At 37.3% G+C, this 20,108-nt stretch overlaps 1 protein-coding gene across 1 annotated transcript in view; it reads left to right on the forward strand.

Annotated features, from left to right (window-relative positions):
* Nucleotides 1-20,108, forward strand: part of TENM2 (teneurin transmembrane protein 2) — a 782,568-nt gene that overhangs the window by 85,492 nt on the left and 676,968 nt on the right. The window contains exon 3 of the mRNA XM_082771651.1: nucleotides 9,989-10,038. The gene's annotated coding sequence lies outside the window, so the exon portion shown is untranslated. The remainder of the gene's footprint in view (nucleotides 1-9,988; nucleotides 10,039-20,108) is intronic.

Below are 20,108 nucleotides of genomic sequence, written 5' to 3' on the forward strand. Positions count from 1 at the left end.
CTCTTTGAGTGCTCTAGGAAACCTGTAGCAGAAATACTGCAAGGGCTGAACTCAATGGCATTTTCCAAGTGTCCTTGAACTGTTGACATGTACATCTGAGAGGGGGACAGGGTCTGCAAGCAGTATCCAATTCAGTGTTTTAAATACCCTATCTTATTTTAGTCCTAGAGTTGGTATGCTGTTAGTGCTATTTCATGTCCTTTCATTTACCAAGACAAATTATCTCTGAGAAGCAGAATATCTGGTAAAATTTCAGAAGTGAAAATAAATTAACCCATAACAAAGTTCAATAGCATAGTCCAGTTACTCTGTTGTGATTTTCTTTTCAGATGAAGGAGTGACTTCATAGACCCAACATAGGTCTATGTTATTTCACAGGTATAACCTATCCTTCAAAAAAAATGTGATGCCACTTTCAAGAAGCACATACACATACTTCAGCTTTATTCTGGCTCTGGTCATTTCAACAGTATTGCCTTTGATAACAACAGGAATGCAGGAAGCTCTAAGAAACTTTGAATTTACAGTCGTTGCTTCCTAGAATCTGCCCAACTGCAGCCTCTATGCCCCAAAGAGAGAGTGAAATAGTTTCCTCCTTATTATGGACATCGGTTTGGTTGGTCAGTTCTTGCCTCACGGGGTTTCAGGCCTGACCACAGGTTTATTGCACATCTGTACTCTTCTCTGTATTTCTAAAATGTTTGTAAGGAGGATCTGTTCATAAATTCCTTTGGAAATCCATAGCAGGCGTACTCAGTGAGGCATAGATTATTCTGGTGTGGAAGAAGGGCTAGTAAGTTTTATTAGGCTACCCAGCATTAGTTATTGGCATTTCAGGATCTGAAAAACAAACTTGTATGTCCATGAGGTTGTCAAGATTTTCATTTGCTGGTCTAATTGAAACCATTATTTAAAATACTAGCGTTACTTGACCTATTTTCATTGTGAGTATTATTATAAAGAGGTACTAAACTGTGAAATTAAATTACTGAACTAAGCACCTATGTTTTATCTAGTCAAAGGGTTACCCAATTGCAGTACTCAACATATCTGAGCAGTCCTATGGAAATGCCAGCTGGACAGGGTGACCAGCTATTGACCAGTCATTTGGGTTTAATCCATTTACTAAAGATTAGTAAATCTAAAAGTGAATTTTTTTTTCTACGTAACCTGATATTACTCTGAATATACCAGCTGAAAACAGCTATTTCAAAAATAGTACCTTTTGTTGGGGTAAACTATTAGTAAACATTTTAAAGTTCCTAGTTATTACTTGATTTCACTGTGTTTCAGTCTTGTGGTGTAATGTGATGTGTGTTAACCTATATTTATTCATACGGTAACTGGGTATTTATGTTAGATGGTTATTTGCAATTTGAGCTTTAGTGGCCATTTATACAGTTTTACTTATCATGTCAGCCAGCTCTGACATTATCACGGCTCCAATTTGTTACATGATTTAAATAATGAATAGGAAATGGGCAAGGATTAAGCAAAGCAAGCAACGTTTTAAGGGTAACAAACCACGAAGTGGTACAGGAGTGGTAACATGTCTATAGCAAACATTTTCTCTTAACCAAAAGCCAATTTATAGGATGTTTACAAATAGGAAGAAGGACAGATCATTGCACAGATGACTGTGTGCTAAAATAATATTTACAGCTCAAATAATGATATTTATACCATTGAATATGGAACTTTGTTACAGGAGATAAAACAGTATTTAGAAGATAAAGATAGTTTTCCTCATTTTTTTTTAAGTAAGTGGGTAATATTTTTTTCTGGTATATATCTGAAGGGTTCGCCCCATATTATACAGGGATTAATTGTAATAAAAAGTAGAAAATATCATATGAATGACAAGTGTGTACTGGTGAACAGCTTCAGGTATCTTTTGAGATTTTATTGTAAAAGTTTAATAATGAGATAAAGCTGGTAAAACTCAACACCCAAAATATTTGTAACAGCAGAAGGATATAAATTGCATAAAGGCAAGACTTTCCCCTCTATACATTGTGATGGATTTTTTATTGCATTTTACTTTTATCTAAGATTAAGATTTGATTCTACAAATTTCACAGATTTCAAGACAGATTTCTTTAGACACTAGTTTTATGTGTGTACATATAAAATGAAAAGCACAAACATAGAACACTGTAAGCTCTACTAGGCTATAATACTTTATAATTAGTGCTCTGTGGTATTTCAGTCCTTCGTTTCTTATTTTCTTAATGATGCTTGAAAACAAAAAGCCAGCTGTGTCATTTTACAAATTACAAACTTAGAAACTGAACGTCCATTTTACAGAAGCGGGAGTCACAATCAGAAATGTGTGAGCTCTGAATCCCAGTCACACTGTATTGCACTGTTCAATTTCTATTCAAAGGTTTGTTTGATTTGCATAGAGATCATCTGTAAATCATTATGACTCAACACATTAATGGACTTTTTCTTATCAAAATTCCCAATATCACCAATCCATCATTAGCAAGAGCTGTGATGTTAATGTTAACACATACAGAACTCCCAGTATTTGTTGCAAGTCTCTGGATAGAACATTTGAATGTCACAGTGATGGCATCTGCCATCTTTCAATTCCAACTCTAGTACTACAAAGAAGCTGAACAGGTAATAACCATGATGGGAAACAGTGAAAAAAAAAATCACTTTATGCTTTCCCTTTGGAAAATTAGTATGCCTGCTCTCCTTCTTGATCTCACCATGAAATTAAAAAACATGCAACTTGTAATTCTACTTAAACACATTTTTGCTGACATAACTCAGGGACAAATACCCTGAATAGTCATGCACAGCTATTATTACTGTGTATGGTCTCTTATAAATAAATCAATAGTAGTACATGAATTACAGACTCCCAGCAGGAGTAGGGTTTCAAAGAATCACAAGCTTTAAGGCCAAAGGGGATCATTAGATTGTGTAACCTGACCTTCTCTATAGCATATCATATAATTTCATCCATTTACTCTGTACTGAGTCCAATAACTTATGTTTGACTAACACATCTCTTCTATATTTGCCTTTATATTGAGTTTCTTGGCCAAAAATCCATTACCATTTTTGTTATGTCTACCATCACCTAAAAGAACTTTGGAGGATTTTTTAAAACATATTAGAAACCAGTCATTGGTAATGTGGTGCAAAGTTCCTTTAAATGAAAGTCATTATCCCATAGTCTACAGTTTTGCATAATCAGTAATGTTTTTGTTGGGCTTTAGGGTTCTTTTGAGGGAAAGATGCGTCGACAATATAATACTGCCTTCCCTATTTTCCTATTTGTTTCTTTTTTCCTCTGGAAACTTCAGTAGATTTTTACGAAATAGGTTTAAGTCAGTAAACAAACAATGATTTTGCCATTTTCAAAAGAAATATCATATTCTAAAATACATTTTAACACTATCCAGACCTTTCCTCTCAGTCTTTTGTTCTGTATATTTCATAATGATGTCTGATATATTTCTGCTAGCATTTTAGCACAGATGATTAGAGAAGAGCTGTTTAAACATCAAAGTAAGTTCAAAAAAAAATATATATATATATACACACTGTATGCCTGTTGCTCCCAAGGACATTGCAAACACTCATCAGCATGCTAGATGGACATTGGCATGCTGAAATAACAGTATTGTATTTAAATCATCCAACTCCTCTATGCACTCCCAGAATTTATTGTCTGTTTGCAGTCAACTATGTTTTGAAGAGGTGTTTAAAGATAAGGCTTGGCTTTATATCATAGATTGTTCTCCATGTGTCTTTCGGGGGAATTTTTAGATTACACTATTTGTTTTTCAATCATCATATATAAAACTACTGTCAGTTATTTCCATGAATTTAATTCTTGTAATATGGTCCTTACAGCATTCTTTATTCTTTTTCTGTAAAAGAAAAACAAAAAGAATAAAAAAAGACACGAATGATAATGAAAGCTACAACAAAGAAAACTTCCCCCAAACAAAAAACTCAAGCGAAGAGTAGATATTCCTCTTGATCTCTTTGTAAGATGAGGCTTTTTTCTTGCTGGCTATCTGAGCCATAAGAGTAACAGTAGTGAAGACTCAAAAATTCAATTGGATCATTTAAATTAGGGGCCTTATTCTCTTCCTTACAGTATAACTTATGTTCCTGCAGATACTTAAATGTCAAGTCTGATGGTGTACATACTGTGTGCAGTTTTTTTCTGAATGCATTTTGACGTTACCCAGATCCAATTTATGGAACATGCTGAAAGCATAAAATGAAGTCATTAACTAGCATTTTTGCTGAAGTCTTTGTGCCTTTATTTAGCAGTCATTTGGTATTTTCAATAACAATAAGTAAAACAACAGTAACTTCACTCACAGACTATGGAGATTTTCACCTTCATAGATTAGCATATAAGGTTTAAACATCTTGTAAAATTAATTTGTGGGGAGCTAACAATTTCTAAACACTTCACATGCCTCCTATTACTTCTAAGATTTTGTTTTGTTACTTATTTAAAGGTGATTATACCTTTTTTGCAAACCTAGTGTTTTCAGATATTTTTAAAAATTCACAGTACAAAGTATCTGATTTTTTTTTTTTTTGTATTTTTTGTTTTTCCTAATGAGCAGCAAAAATGAGAGATATTTTATTAGGTTGTGTAACTACCACTTGCTAATTACTTTTAATTGGTGAAATAATAAATTGCTGGTTTATCTCTTTAAGCTTTTGACCTAGTAACTGCACTGTTTTTCATGAAGCGTCTCCTTTTTGCTAGAGGCTTTCTCAGTGGTTTCTTTCACAAACATAAATTACTCTCTGGTATTAGGTATTAGTTAATATAGTTTATTGCACTTTTCTAACAGTGTGATAATGGTTCTTTAGTAACTTTCTCCTGTCTCTTAAAGGTTCTTGCATGACTTTTGAAATTAAACTGTCTTTTTCAACCAACTCCTAAACACTTTTTTACCTACTTCAGACAGAAACACTATTTTTGCATTGTCTGCATTATGAATTTCAGAGCAGCATTTGTCCTGTCCATCCCATCCCCTCTCCTCCCCTTCCATTCCCTCCTTTTAACCCTGTCTTTGCCATGTACAAACAATTAATTAAAAATAAAAAATATTTGGACTGTCTCTCAAGATTTTAATACTATTTATAAAGTGTTACAATATAGTGATGCCATTATCTTGCAGATATCTTTTTAGATTTCTCCATTGAGGGTGCAGGGTGTAACATTCATTCTCTTCTGCTATATAATTATATTCTGCTATATAAATATATTTGTATAATCTGATAGCCCTGATGGCAGTTGTCTCCAATAGTCTGAGAAACGCAACTGTTGGTATTCTTTAGCTTCATTTTTATTTATTTTTTAATTAAATGTATCACAATGGAGAGTCAGTGATCTACTGAATTATTTCTGCTAATACTTTCCCCTTCCTCAAACTGTTGCCATATTTAAGTAGAATTCTGAATATGTTCTTGCTTTTAAATTATACCATTTTTATGCAAAACCTATTTCACATGAGAAAATGGATGTATTTTCCAAGTTCTGGTGATCTTTTTTTTTTTTTAAATTATATGTTCTTGGAAATTTAAAGATGCCTTTTTCTTTTTTTCTTCCTTTTTTTTTTTTTTTTTTTTTTTTCCCCTTCTTTAAAGGGAAGAGAATTTGGTAACAGCAGCTTCCCAAATTACTGGAAATCTGTGGTTCTCTGACATTCATACTTTGGATTTTTTTTTTAAGGCAGGGAACCTAATGAGGCATTTGTATTTTTTATTTCTAATTATTTATGAAATCATACTCAGTGCTTGCATATAATTTTATTTTTGCTTATAAGCTTCCATAGTTCTTTCAGTAACAATTGTCTGCCTTCTCATTGCTGTATTATTTTGAAAATAAAATGAGCTTTAGATGTCTGCTTCTGTCGTTTAATATTCAATTGCTATGGTTCTCAACTTTCAAACAAGTTAGCCTGTACAGAAAATAAGGCTTCATAGAAATGGCTTTACACAGATTTTCCTAACAAGGACAACCCATAGCTGACACAGTCAGAAAAGATTTCAATAGACTCAGGAAGAATGGATTTTTATCTGGATGAGGAACTTTAAAAAATATATAGATAAAAGTTTAAAAATCCTTTAAGACATTATTTTAGTTAGGCAAAAGGTTTTTCTCCCTCTTTATCCAGATAATCTATTAAAGTGCTGCAGGAGTTCTGTGGATAGAAGGATTATAAATGAAGATCAGGTGTCCTGACAATGAAGCAATGGTTTGTAGTCAAGTTTTTGACAAGTCAAGTCAACAATTTAATTTAAATTATTTTTTAATTTGTTTATTTACCAGTCCTTTCAGTATTTCTATCAATATTATCATTTCAATCCTAGGATTTCATCACTTAAGTGCTTATCTTGAGGGAAGTAATGAATTAAAATGAGGAAAAATTAGTATAAAACTAAAGGAATAATTTAAAAAGTATATCAAACTATGCCATGAACCCCTATAATTCTCAAGAATAAAATGAGTGGAAGATAATATCTACATAGACATTTTGTTAATATTTATTTAAGGACCTAGGACCTCCTAATTTTTACTAAAGTAACTGCTGAGCGCACATCTCTGGTTTGATAAATATAAGAGTGATTTTGTTATTTTTTGGGTATCCATTCTTTGAAGACTTTTTAAAAATAGAAGTAGGTTTGCTACTTCATCAGCACATTGCTTCTGCCTGGTTATTCCCTACGTGGCCAAAATCAGCCCTTGAGTAAGCAATATGGATTCTTCCAAAGGAGGAGATTGCTCACTGATTTATAGCTGCTGTGAGCTGAACCAACCTCTTTCCAGCTGCATGTGATGTTTAAGATGGAGATTAAAACATCTGCTTGGACAGTAAGGCTTCTAAGAGAAACTCTGTTATCGGGTAAAATACCTTGAGCAATGAGAGAGCAGGACGTAGTCATGCTAGACGCCTCAATCTGAATGCGAACAACTCTTCAGATCACATTTATAATATTTTCCATTTCCAAACAAAGAACTATCAAACATAAGCTAATTAAAATGCCTTCAGTGGTAAAATAAAATATAAAAATACATAGAATTGGCAAATAAAAAACAAGTGACAAATTTGTCAGCTTCATCATCACTTTTTCAAGTGGCAGCAGCCAAGTTATCCCTATGCTAACTATCAATCAATTTACTTTTTGCAGCTGATAAGATATTGTCTAATTAAATTGTTTTAATTGCCTTTGACTTTTAATGCAAGGAAAATCACAATATGCTTTCCATTAAAATGCTCCCTACTCATTTCTGTATACTGTGCTTGTCATTATGTAGTTAACAGTTGTTCCACAGTGATATCAAGACTCCGTATTTTCTCTTTAAACAAGGATCCTGAAAAAAATGCAGGGCTATTTTCTATATCCTAATATATTTTCTTTATTGCTGGCAAGATTGAGTAATGCCCACTTATACTCTCTTCTCATTCTCAGGAATAGTTATTCAAATACCATATTTAGAAACATTTGATTCATTCTGTCACTGCATTTGCAGTTAGAATGCTAATTCCGGAAAATACTATCTCCCTATTTTTCACACTGATTTACTTACTGTTTACCTTTTCTTATAAGACTATAATGAAGCACAGAGATAAAAGTTGAATTCCTGCTTTATGAAAGTATGAGAATTAACTGTTAATTATACTACAGGAATGTGTGTCAGTAAGACTCTGCCAGAATTAGGACTGTAGATCCTGTTCAGTCCCTCAGCAGTTGTATAGCTGCCCTGAATATGATGGCAAGCACACAAGGGCAGTATTAAATATACCGGATCTAAGTTGTAAGATTCCAAGAGGACTCTCTCCAAGTATTTGTCTGTTACCTTCTGCATTTGCAAAGCAAAGGGTGGGGAAGAGGCAGGCAATTTCATGACAGTTTGTCATCTTCAATCCAGAAAATACAGCAGTATTTCTGGGGCTGGCATTTCAGCCAGTTCAAACCATACTTCATCTTAATTCAGCTCAGAAGTAAAGAAAGCTAAACCAGCTATAAACAGACATTGCTGCAAGATAGGAAAACATGAAAACAAACAAAAAAAACTGCAGAAAGGAGAACTTATTTCTCTGGGCTTTCAGGTAACCAGACGGGAGGAAAAAATTTTTGAAGTGCAGCCATTCTGCATTTAGTTTACTGTCTGACCCAATAAATTATTTTCAATGCTAATTGCAAAGAAGATAGCACGTAAAAGTTGTATGTAAAGGCTTCTGTCACACTGTCACAAAATTGCTCAACGTTTAGCATTCACCCATTGCCATATGCTGTACTATACCCCCTGCTTCTGGTTTACAAATAAAGTACAAAGCGCTGCAGCTGTATCTTCTAGCCATTTCTTCGGTGAACAGATAATGATATATCTAATGCTGAAATATTTGATGTGACTAGTGGACATTTTAGTCACCGCAAAAGTCCTTAATCTCCCTAGGATCCACAGTAACAAAATTATTTGATATGAGAACCTTTGATATTACAAGTTGTATTTAACATTTCAAGGCTCATTTGAATCAGCTCAGCTCACTGAACTGCTAAAGCATACAAAAAAACACATCTTGCAGAGAGGAAAAACCTATAGATGTGTTTCATAGCCTAAAGGTATATTAAAAAAAAAAATAAAAAAAATCATGGAAAATGAATTGCTGAAGATAAGGCCCAACATTTTATTGGTGCCATTCATTTCAAAAGTCAGATGAAAGCACAGTTCTGGTGCATTGCACAACAGAAGTGTAGATGGATCTACAGATGGATGCAAAGGATACTACTGAGATTTCCATGACATACTGGGGAACCTCTTAAGACAGAAATTTTGTTGTGACTCACAAATACCTGTAGTGCGTGAGCAATCAAATTTCACATTGATCCATAAATTACTACATCATGAACTTGATTTCTTTTCCCTGTTGTAATCCATTAAGATGCTAGAAAATTTTAGTTTTCAGTAGGGATATGCAGGCAATAACATCTTCCCACTGTGCCTTGGCAGTGTACTAACGGCTATTGCAAAACACTTAGTATAAGCATTCAGCCAGGTTTCTGCCCACAGCAGAAATAAATGAATAAATAAGCTTTCATCCAGTTGTGCTACCCATGTTAACACATTGTTTTGTAACCTCAGTATGAAATAGAAAAAAAAATCATTTCAGGGGTTATGTATTTTGTGGTACATTGAAGAGGGAATCTTAAGTAGAAGGTTTTATGCCTTTAGAAAAGCATATCTTTGTACTACTCCAAGTGCTTGTCTTCTAAGTACAGCACTAGAAAAAGAGTGCTTTCTACAGGTCTGTCTTTTAAAATACATATATATATGCTGATAATGATGAACTGATCCTGAGGCTTTATTCAGGTTACATTCTCAGTGACCCAATGGGACAGATTTTGCTGTGGGGGCATTTTGTTAACAGGCCTGAAGGATTAATCTTGCATTTAATTTCTAAGACCAGCACAGTTTTTGACAAGACACTTCTATTTCTGTTGGTGGTGTAAAGTTATTGCAAAGAAAAAGCATGATATAATGTGCACATTTTCTTCCTGTGGTGTTTCTTTGAGGGACAACATGAGTGGTCAACAAATCAAAAAAAATAGTAAAATTATGTGAAAAAAAAAAAAAATCTCACCAAGAGTATCAAATTGCATGTTGTAGGAGCTTGCATTTGTAGAAAGATTACATATAACTAGAGTGGTGCCTTTTAGGAAGCATGAGAGAATCCAGTGATATGTCACCCAGTTTCTGTTGGGGAAGGTCTGGTCTAGGCTGTCAAAAGTTAGTAAAATTCTCTGTTCTAATTCAAATTGATGGTGGATCATGTTCTACATTTATAATAATTGCATAAGAAGCATTGCAAGTAAGTTTTTATTCTATCAATCTATATATAAATACTGCAAGATTTAACACATACCTTACAAGATCTTTCACAAATGCTGGTAATTTGCATGGTTTTAATGTTTTTTTCTTTTATAGTAGGCAATACTCAAAATCCAGAGGAAGAGGTTGCAATCTACAGGAAGCTGGTAGGTCAAATTTTAAAATTATATAAACTGCAGTATAATTAGGTTGACAAAAAAGATATAAGCGGTAAGGTAATGAAACTTGCATTTACTGGGTATTCAGAGATATGCAAAATCATTTTAATTTACATACTGAGGGGGAGAAAATGTGGTTTAGCAGAGGCAATTAACATGAGAAAGTAAGACAGATGCTGTGCAAATAATTCATAATGAATAATTTCTTTGCTCCATTTTGTGTTTGCAAGTTTTCCAAACAAACTAGTTTTTCTGATGTATATGTTCAAACTGTTTGCTGAATAATATCTATGCATAATTTTTTGTCTGTAATTCATTCATAAGCAGAGCTTTTTGAATATTCAGGCTTTTTGAATGGTTATGTAGGTTGTACAACACGTTTCTCATTTCCAATTGGAGAAACATAAACTTACAGCTTCTGCTGTGAATAATCACAATATTATTTTACCAAACATTCCTGCTAGTACATTCATTTGTTAAAATAATCATGGAAAAAGAGATGCAAACAAAAGCAAGTAAATTAGGCTGGCATGCCCTCTTTTGTTTCTCATTTGGAGAAAATAAATTGTACCATCCACAATTCTGTTTGTCTTTAATTGAAATGTGAGGAAGATGAAAACACACTATCATAGTCTTACAGGTTTCATATGGTTGTATTGTAGAGTTGTACTTAAATATTTCCTTACTGCAAGGAGTGTGCTCTAATTGTGTTCTCATGTGTTCTCATGTGTTCTTGTTTCCAGTTGTTCAGACCCACTACCTGACAAACTGATGTTTCTTAACTACAGTCTGCTCTTTAAGCAAGTCACTTGCTAAGTTATGTGTCGTGCCGCTTGCCTCTCCACTTGTTAGGGCTAAATTTCCATCCATTCTGTAGCAAAACATCGAATCAGCCTCTTCTGTGTAGCATAAAGGAAAGGCATATATGTGGGAAGATAATGAAGATAAATACACTATTTGTTGGCAGTCAAGGTGATTAATTGCAAGAGACGGGCTTAATTATGCCAGTAGTAATAATTGGTGTCATGGACAGAGACCTTTTTTTTTTTTTTTTTCTTATGGCCCATTGTTCAGAATGTCTTGAAGTTTGAATACAGACACCTTAATGAATTAGTACAAATAGTAACTTCTTAAATAACAGGCATATATTCTTAATTACATTTAGAGTCATATTTACTTGAAATGCTGGACAAGTTAGTTTTTACTCTTCCTGTGAGTGAAACAGGTCATCAGACCTGAGAGACTGCTGTGTTCTTATGACAAATTCTGTGTGATGAACTCAGTAACAAGTGAATTCCATTTTCAATGATCACTGAATTCCATTTGCAGCATATTATTATATATATTTTTTAAGTTTTTATATTTAAAATATGTATATTGCAGAGTTTCTATTTCAGTTTACCATTTTAATAATGTTAATTACAAAAAAATAGGAATAAAATCTTGGTATTGGTAAGCTGAGGTTCACATTCCTAAGGAAGCGGTGGGAGAATTTTAAGTTCTCCTTTTGAGATACCTTTATATCCCATTTATTCACTTGCACAGAGGATCTGACAGTCTCAGCTTACACCTTTCCTCTTGAGATCAGAAAATAGCCTGGGAATTTCTTACAACACGAGAAGTGCAAAGGAATCCCTCAAATCTTTCTAACACTAATAGGACAGGAGAACTCAGGGAACTAGAAAAGCGGTTTCACTAATGTCAGTTCCACAAACGTATCAGTGTTGAAGTTCTGCTCTTCTCTTATTTTATGCTGAATAATGTGAGAACACTGAGACAACAATTTTAATAACTAAAGTACACATGTATGTCTTTGGAAGAGAACAGTAAAAATAGAATAGCTTACTTAGTAAGTCCCGGTTTAGTAGCTTGTTAACTAGCAATTACAAGTTCCTTTGGGTACAAAGAAATGATGTCTTGTCTCTAATGAGCACGGCAAGCTAAACAATTATTTGAAAATACAGAAAAATATCAATGAATTGGCACTGAAATGAGAAGTAAATTGTACTTCACTAATTTGGCAAGTTTTATCTAGCTAATGGGTTCATTTTTTAAATGAGATAAACAAAGTGAAGTAAGAAAACAGAATAAAACATCCTCTAAATTTACCTAGTTGGGTATACATTCTTATTGCTTCTTGGGTTGCCTCCCTTCTCCCTATCTTTTTTCCCCTATCTTCTCAACTTATTAAAAAATCCAGACATAGTAAAGCCTTACATTGGTTACATTCTGTTTTCTTCATTCCTGTTTATCTACAGCTTAAGCGAGTATGTTTTGGAATCTGAAGTTGGTTAGTTTTTTGTTTGTTTGCTATACTATGATTGCTATAGTATGATTGCTATAATATATTGTCTTCGTAATCTTAAAACAGACATTCTAGATTACACATCCCTTTGAACATAATTCTTGCTCTAACTTCCCGTTCTATTCTGGATGCCTTCATTTTTTATTTATTTTTTTAATACTGCTCAAGTTCTTAGTGGTAGGACTGATAAATGAACATGTTTCTTTGCATTATATGGATTTATAACAAATAAACAAATAAAGTGATACCATATCACTTTACAAATCTATTGCCCAGTGATGTTACAGCCAATGGATTAAATATTGGGCTTCTCATGGACCACTCACTGCAGTTTAACACAACAGATAATGGAAGGAGATCAGGCATGAAAAATTCCTCTTTATCTCACACCTTTTTTCACACGAAGTAACTGATAACCACTAAGTTCATCATCTTTCTTTCATACAACATTCAAAAAATCATGCACTTAAACCATGACCTTCACAGAGAAAGGACTGTGTCATATTGTCTAGGCAGGAGCAAAAATGGGGTCCTGATCCTGAATAGAGTCATTGGATTTTATCAGGAGAATAGATAAAGCAAGTGAATACTTTAGTGTGTGCTTTTCTGGAACACTGTTCCAAGGAAAATATTTTACATTAAAACAAGGGAGGATAGAAGGAGGTACAAAGTGTAAGAATTACTCATTACATTAAGGTTAAGGAAATGAGAAAAAATTGTTTAACTAGCAGTTTATTTAAAATACACACCAGTTACAATGTTTCTACTATTTCATTATGTTATTAAAAATTATATGAAATAACACAGAATTTATGCTATCTGGGGGAGGGGGGGAAGTTATCCCAATCCTGAGATTTGTACGTTGGTTTTATTATTATCTAATATTTCTTGTTATCTTTTGCATACCAGGGAAATGAAAAAATATATATTATATTTTCCAATGTCAAATGAGCCCACAAAAGTTAAAAATTTCAATAATATGATATTTTTATTTAACAATTTTAGCTTTTTTTTTTTTTAAGTTTTTATTTAAAAGGAACAAATTCTGTTAGCAACGTTTGCATTGGCATTTTCTGTAGGGGTAAAAGGGCATCGCTTAGGTAAACTGTCATATATCACATGCCCTATTTTGCATATAGCACACTTCTATTTTTGCTTTTTTTTTTTTCTGTTTCTCCTTTCTCCCAATTATTCTCTGCAGTTTTACATGAATTTTCCAGTACATGATTTGTCTGCACCTTTTTACATGGTTACTGATAAAACAGACTGCTAACTTAATATTGATTTTGAGTCAGACTTGACATCTCATGCTGATTGAATTAGCTTCAATATTATGCAAAACAACTAACGTATCCTTTAGAGGTCGCTTTTTATTTTCTCTTTCTCTTTGTATTGTCCCATATCTATTATTCAACTGCTTGATGTAGCTCTATTATTCAGCTCTTGTTGAACTGACTTTCAACTGTTGAAAAACTAGGCACTGGACTAGGCACTACAACACTGTATGTTGCCATTCACCTTGCCTGTGACCTGCACTTACAGTTTCATTTACTCCCATGCAGATTATGTAGCTGTGATGTACCTCATCCACACCAAAAATACTTAATGAAGAACTGAGAAAAATATGTCTGCTATCAGGAAGAAATGTTGATTTTATCCTTAGTTCACTTTGGAAGACCCACTGTTATTAACCAAAATGCTCCCAGCCTTTTATCTTAATCCTCTTGCTGTGTGATCTGGAAATGCAAAGGCCTTTCTATATACAGACAGCTACATAGAGTATATACTTTAATGTAATGGGTACAGCATCTCAGTAATTAACGCAGGAAGACAAGTGAAACTGTTCATCCTCTTGGTGTCACAGTCATGAAAATGGCTAAGAGAATTAACATTGTAATAGCTTGCAATTACACTCAAGAGCAGTCAGTAGCTTGCGAAACCAAACTAAGGACTAGTTAACAACTGTATCTTCCATTTATGTTACAAGAGTAATGAGAAGACGAATCTATTATTCAGGAACTGGAATCTCAAATATGTACTATAAATGAGTATAACTCCAGTAACTAAATAGGCCAGAAGAAAGTAAGAGCCCTGGGTTGTGCTTCACACAAATTAGAACTGCCCCGAGATTTGTGTGTTCAGTTTAAGACTTGTCTTAGCAGTTTCACATCAGTGTGTGACAAGTGCTCTTGGTGTAGTAGCTACGGTGAAAATTGTGCATCCTATCACCTCTCCAACAGCGATACCAAATTTCAGTACCCACGAGGTGTTCCCTGAGAGCTGGACAGTTTGAACACAAAAACACATCTCAGGACCCAGTGAATTCTCCTCTTGCTCTGCCAGATGACCAAGGCTCATCATTTGCTTACAAATGGCACTAATGCACTTTAACAGGAAGTTGACAGCCAGGTTCTTCAGAATGCCTACGAAATAATTGTGTTCAGCAAAAGCTACCACATGAGAAAAGGGTTTTAGTCAGGAGCTTTGTATGTAAAACACAGTACAGACATATGCCATGACAGAGAGATGGTATTTTACTGGGTTTTGCATGGGGGGTCTCATTAGGGATGGCTGTGTACACCAAACATGCTCATTTGCAGACAGCAATTTTTCTCATGAAAAATGATCCATCTCTTAGTACAACCTTGTTCTGCACCTATGAAAGTCTGCATATTTTCTTTACTTTCCACTGAGCAGGTATTGCCTACAAAGACTTTCCATTTTTTCTCCTCTTCTCCTTCTTCCAGAACTGCAAACTTGTTGATGGCTTTGAATTGTTCAGAGCCGTTCAAGCATATAGCAAGTAGCTTTCTACCTGCTCGGTACTTCCATTTGAGCCATTTCGAAGACAGGCTATAATTCTTATGAGGTAGATGGGCTGGCTGTGGAAGGGAAATTAAAAAAAAAAAAAAAAAAAAAAAAAAGCTAAAGGGACTGGAAACTACCTCAAAATACTAATACAGTTTCAACACTTTTTTCTTCTATTGTCTGACAAATTATGGACAGCTTCTGGCAATATTTAAATGGCGGCACAAACTCTCTTATTTTAATGTCAAACATGCATCACATTTATTGTATTACTAAAGATGGTAATTCCAGTGTGTTAAAATTCTGTATCTTTTCCCTCCTCCTTTGTTGGAAGCTCACTGCATGATACTCAGATGTTTTTCCTGTACCACTGTGGTACCACTATGTGGTTACTTCCCTAGAACAGATACTCCCAGGTGTATTTCTTTCTTTTTTGTGTTTTTTTTTTTTTCCTTTTTTTTTTTTTTTATAGTCCACACAACTGTTTGGAGGATTTATTTCTTACTATGCAATCTTAGGCATAGGATTAAGAAAGAAATTGGGACATCTAAAACAGGTGCAACCAATGATATTCTATTATATGTAATAAACGTGGAAAATTGTACCAATTAATTAAAACAATTGTGTTTACAATGTGTTAAAGTATTCAAGAGGCATTATTCAGTAAGGTAGGCCCTCTCTTCATTCTGAAGAGTTGAGTCCTACATTGCTATGGTGGGTCATTGCATATCACAATTCATAGCTTATAAGGTTGGAAAAAAACTATGCTTATCGTCTGGTTTGACCTCCTCTGTAATGTCAGTCAGTGAACTTCACCTGAACTTGACCCAAATAACCACTCCATCAATCCCATAACTTACATTTGAGATGAAGCACATCTCTCAGAAAACTGTTTCAGTTCTATATAAAGACTCAAGCAACCCAGAATTCACATTCCATAGGCAAAATGTTCCAGTCATTGATTAGCTGCAGTATTAAAATTTCACCTTCATTGTACACTACATTTATATAGTGTCAGCTTCCAGAAACTGTCTTTAATTATGCTTGTTTTCATCAAGTTATAGCAATGTGTCTGGTGGAACAGTTACATACTGATAGAGGAATAATGATATTTAAGAACATGTGGAAAAATCAGCATTTCCAGGTTAGCAACTTCAAGCACATGCTTAAAAGGCAAGGGGACAAGCATCCAGGATTTATCTCTTGTAAACTGCAAATCTTTTTTTGTTTTCTCCTTTTTCCTTTCCTTTCAAGTCACGCTGAAGGGCAATTTTTCAAAGAAGTGTGAGGAAGAGAACCACAGCCTTTCAGAAGGTGGATGAGATGTTCTCATGTCAGCAGGCTCTGTAAGTGACAAGGTGATACTCAGAGAGACTCCAGAGATGCTAGGGCTGAATCTAAGAAAGCGTGCGTGTTCTAGGTGGTGCATTACAGCCCCACCTTTTAAGCATCTCATGCATGGAGCAGTTACTAAATATATAGCCAACAGGAAACAAGGCAGGTCTGTAGTCCCATTCTTTGGGCACTTTGCTAGCATCTGAATAAATATGTTATCGGGATTCACTACTTGGAATTTGTCCTTGAAGGTAGGCGCTTACATTTTTTCCTCTACAGAACTAAACAATGGTAAAAGATTTAAAACATGCTAGAGGAGGAGTAGCCTGTGGTCACCATTTATGTACTAATACAGAGTTCTAACGCAATAAATGAGGTATCTGGTTTATTCTCCTCAGCCTTATGCATATTCAGTCTCATGCCTCTCATTCCCAGGAGAGTACCCTTACCACTAGATTAAAGGGATGGGAGCAGAGTTCTCTTCTGTTGAAGCTATGTCACCACATCTAAAAGATTTCAAGATTAATTTGAGTAGAGAACAAAAGATAGAGCATGGCTTCCTTGTTTTCTAGTTAAGACTCTCACTGTTGGGAGAAGACATGGTTATCCTTCTAACAGCCCTAAGTTTTCTCTCAGAAATTACCATTTTTACATGGATATCATTTAGCCTAACTGTGGACCTGAAGCCAGTGTTCCTGCACTGGTCTTTCTAATAATGCCTAGATGTGTAATTTTTGTTTATTTTTGCTTTGTTATTCTCTCAACTACCCTTTCACTCACACCTGTCATTTTTACAAAAGTGTAACAGTGGGAGCATGCATTCAGTTATTCATCAGGACAAACTAACGCTGTTTTCTGTAAACCGTCTTCCAGGAAACAATCACCCAACTTGAAATGTAAACCTCATTCTTTTTTACTAGATACCTGACCTTGACTTCAACATTTCTGTTGAACAAATGAGGCCACCTTACCAAGGCGTCTAGATTGGTCTCTGCCATTAACCTATATCCATCATAATTGACCATCAACAAATCTTTGTTGCATGGCGTTTAATCAGCCATTTGTTCTCTCTCAAATTGCTGATAAAGACATCAAGTAGCTTTGAAACATTCTCTGTATCACTGCTAGAAACACTCCTCCTACAAGAGGAAGATTTACAAATATCTTTAGATTGCATGGGCTAAGTGTACTTGGCTTTTTGCTAATTTCTGTTTAATCATCATAAGGATCAAGGCACATGCTTTATGGGCTGCTCTTACTGACATTCCATTACCTTTTTTTCCACTAGAACCTGCGTTGCATCAAAATGTAGTTTGACAAGATTTGTTTCCCATCTAAGCGTAATTCTCAGTTTTTCATCCTGACAGGGACAAGTCATTACTTAGCGGCAACCATCTTTTTAATACATCTCTAACATTCATTTTTGCAGTCTAGTTTATTTTCAAGCAGAGATATTATTTCCAGTAAAATGACTATCACAGTATTTCTATGTGAAAGTCTCTCTGCAGAATCGTGCATATTCACTGTGCATATTACGTTCAAATGTAGTCTGCAGCATTTCAGACAAGGACAAATCTTGAAATCTGTGAAATGCCATAGAAAAAGATGAGACCAGGAGAAGTTGTGGCTACGTGGATGTTCTTCACCTCTGTGAATAAATGCAGTCCTCAAGCTACAGCATTGCATGCAATTTACCAAGCTCTACTAGTATGCTCCACTATCCCCTCTTCTCAATTAACCTTGAAAAGCTGAGAGATACTTCCCTGCTGATTTCTGGATTGCCCCTTAAAACTCCTGCTCTTTGTTGACAATTACAAAACTATAGCTGCAGTCAGGAAATTAAGTCTGCTGTAGTTTCATTCTAATCAGACATTTACAGTATGCTTTTCCCAGCTACAAGTAATCCAATGTGGTCTCGTTTACTTAATTTCTCAACACAGGTTTTCTGTTTTATGGAATATAGACATGAAGATTGTTACGTTTTGCCAGCAGATAGAGAAGGCCCTGCTGCTGTGCATTACCCATCTCTATGGTTCCTTTTACTGCAGTTTTTGTGTATCATGACAGACTTAAGTTGCTACTTTCCTCCTGGCCTTGCCACTAAGTTTTATAGTTGACACCAGCTTGTGCCTAGCCATTTGCCGTTCTCTAGTCTTCTAATCGACGTTGCTTTGGTGCTCCTTTTTAGGTGCCATTGGTGCTTTCACTGATCTGTAGCACAAGGGGAGGGGAAAATTTAAGACTAGGTGTGAGCCAACTCTTAACTGTGCATTACAGAAGAGATAAACTGTTCCGTGTGGTATTGAGGTATCGCCGCACAGGATGGGTGTTGTGCGAGGAACGGAGGCCGGGGGTAAGCTGTGGCTTCTTCACTGAGGGGAAGGTGACGGCAGAACCCTTCCCTTAGTCAACAACTGCCCGACAGTTTGCCCAAACACCTCTAACTCGGGGCAGAAAAGAGGGAGGCGATTTTTGTCACAGCTTTTTATTCGCGCGACGAGTTTTTAACAATTCATTGCGGCTCCGCGGCGGACAAGGACAGACCCGGTGCGCAGGCACCACGCACCGCGGCGCGAAGCCCGGCGGGCCCTGCCCGCGGCCCGGCCTCGCCCGCCGCCCGCCGCCCGCCGCCGCCTTCCCCTCAGGGCCGCGGCGGGGAGCGGGGGGCGCCCCCCCTCAGCCCAGCGGCCCCGACCGCCCGGCAGGGGGGCGCTGCGGGCGCCGGGCGCGGGGATTGGCTGGCGGCCGCGGCGCGTGCGGCCGGCGGGGCTGCGGGCACGGCGCGGCCGGCGGCGGCGGCTGAGGGGGGCGGCCGGCGGGGCGGGCGGGCGGCCGGGCTGGCGGGGGACGCGCTCCCGCCCTCCGCCGCGGCTCCTCCGCGCTGAGCCGGGGGGCGGCGGCTGGGGCTGGGGCTGCTGCCGCTGCGCCGCTCCTCGGGGGGAGGGACGGGACGGGAGGGGAGGGAAGGCAGGGAAGGCAGAGCAGGCGGGGGGTGTCCCTCGGCAGTGAAGGAATCCGCCGCACCGGCGCGAAGTTCTCTCCCAGCGACGCTGCGAGGCTGTCGGGCTGCTCCTGCTGCCGCCGGTAATGCTCCGTTCCCCGCTGCTCGCTCGCTCTCCCCCGCTCCCTCCCCGCGGCGCTGCCCGGGGGCACCCGGGGCTGCTGCCGCCGCTGCCGCCGCTCCCGGCCCCTTCCTCGCCCTCCTGGGCCGCCGCCGAGCGCTCGCCCCGCTCCGCGGAGCTCCCGGCCGCCGGCTCGCCTCCTCCCGCCGCTGTCCGTACCCCCCCCCCCACCCCGTTATTTCCCCCGCTTCCAGCCGTGCTCGGAGCACGCACGGCTCTGCCTCAGCCCCCAGCGCCGCTCCAGCCGCCGTGCATTTGTATTCCGAAAGGGAATTAAAAAAAAAAAAAAAAAAAAAAAAAAAACAACCAACAAAACCCACCCAAACCGCTGCTCTGCATCAGTGCCGCGGGCTGGCAGCGAAGGACGGCGGCAGGCAGCCGCCCGCCGAGGGGCCGAGCCCGGCACCGACCCCGCACCCCGGGGAGCCCCCGGCGAGGCACCTGCGAGGCTGCCGGCGGAGCTCCCAACTCCGCGGCCCCCCGCCCGC

Source organism: Aythya marila, assembly GCF_965140915.1.
Source record: "Aythya marila genome assembly, chromosome: 14".
Classification (NCBI taxonomy): Eukaryota; Metazoa; Chordata; class Aves; order Anseriformes; family Anatidae; genus Aythya; species Aythya marila.